We start from the raw sequence: 1,809 nt of genomic DNA on the forward strand, positions 1-1,809 counted from the left end.
AGACATTCCAAACATTTCACAAGAGAAATGTTGCTATCAATCTCAGTTGAGAAGAAATATTTCACTGGAATTCTCTGGAGTTCTTAAATCTCTTCTGTACAATATTTTCTTTCAGTCTTTAAAAGGTGTTGAATATTGATGATGTCATCTGATGGAAACAATGCTTTCATGCCAATTACATGTGATATTGTCTGAAATAAAAGAGAGAAACAACAGTCTAAGATAGAGAGGACACTTTGAAAAAGAGAGATTAAAAACAGTGGATCACTACTAACACCAACATCACCACTGTGTTGCTCTTGAAATACCGACGTGCTTTTAAAGACTGCATCTCTCAAAACGTGCATGTACATATATATGTGTGGTTGTAGGTGTAAAGATATATATATATATATATACACACACACACATATATATATACATACATATGTATACTAGCAGGCCTTCTGGCTCAAGCATATTCATATGGCACATCTTGGCATATATCGTACTGCCCATTTTCCATACAATAGAAGTTGTTAAAAGGTATTTCAATATTGCAAAACATAATCTTTAACGTCATTTAAATTATTTACATTTGATGGATATTTATCCTCAACTTGTTTTATTGTTAACACAATGTTTCGGCTGATGTACTCCCCAGCCATCACCAGCCGTCCTGGACGAATTTCGAACCAGAGTTCTCATTCCTAAGGTATGAAGCCCCTAAACTGACCACAATCTGTCTACCCTATGTGAAAGGTCTCTCTGAAAAGATACAAGAGATATGTAATCCATATGGCATCAGGACAGTATTCAAGTGTAATACAACACTTCGCAAATATCGCCTTTGACTAGCAGTTTGAAGTGTGTCCATGTGTACGTATGTGTGTTGTGTGTATGTATGGGAGATACATACACACATATACTTATAGGGCCCTATTAATACAGATTTGTTTTCAAAAATCTCAAATTCAAAATTTCGATTCCCCCCTCCCCATTTCTTCATTTTTTTCCGGAAATTTTTAGTCCAGATGGACTAAATGGTATACCAAATAATCTCGTTAAATCGTTTCGCATGTAATAATGGGATGCTTTCCATTTGGATTGTATCTTTTCGAAAATGACGTCAACATTTCAGTTTGGAAGTATTTTTCTGCTGGTAAAAGACAGGAAAATATCTTTCTTCCAATGTTTTTATGTGTTTTCACTTGTATAGGATGACTTATCGTTGACGAGTTCACATAATATCAATTCTATTATTTACACACATTATTACAGATATATTATTTAAATAAATCTTCGTCAACTTACCGTTCCTCTAATTGAGTCACTCGGCGATCGATCAACAATAATATTGACACTCGGCGTGAAGTTGTTCCCCTTTATATGTTATGTATTTCCTTCATTCTCCGATAGAGGGAGTAACAGGCTTACTAATTTAAACTTGTTAAACGCACTAATTGTGGAGGCGCAATGGCCCAGCGGTTAGGGCAGCGTACTCGCGGTTTCGATTCCCAGACCGAGCGTTGTGAGTGTTTATTGAGCGAAAACACCTAAAGCTCCACGAGGCTCCGGCAGGGGATGGTGGCGAACCCTGCTGTACTCTTTCACCACAACTTTCTCTCACTCTTACTTCCTGTTTCTGTTGTGCCCGTATTTCAAAGGGTCAGCCTTGTCACACTGAATATCCCCGAGAACTACGTTAAGGATACACGTGTCTGTGGAGTGCTCAGCCACTTGCACGTTAATTTCACGAGCAGGCTGTTCCGTTGATCGGATCGACTGGAACCCTCGACGTCGTAAGCGACGGAGTGCCAACAAACGCAC

General features: G+C 38.4%; 1 protein-coding gene across 1 annotated transcript in view; it reads right to left on the minus strand.

Annotated features, from left to right (window-relative positions):
* Positions 1-1,751, minus strand: part of LOC106883485 (zinc finger protein 239) — a 25,215-nt gene extending 23,464 nt beyond the window's left edge. The window contains exon 1 of the mRNA XM_052977570.1: positions 1,294-1,751. The gene's annotated coding sequence lies outside the window, so the exon portion shown is untranslated. The remainder of the gene's footprint in view (positions 1-1,293) is intronic.
* Between the last annotated feature and the right edge of the window lie 58 nt (positions 1,752-1,809).

This window comes from Octopus bimaculoides, chromosome 28 (assembly GCF_001194135.2).
Source record: "Octopus bimaculoides isolate UCB-OBI-ISO-001 chromosome 28, ASM119413v2, whole genome shotgun sequence".
Lineage (NCBI taxonomy): Eukaryota > Metazoa > Mollusca > Cephalopoda > Octopoda > Octopodidae > Octopus > Octopus bimaculoides.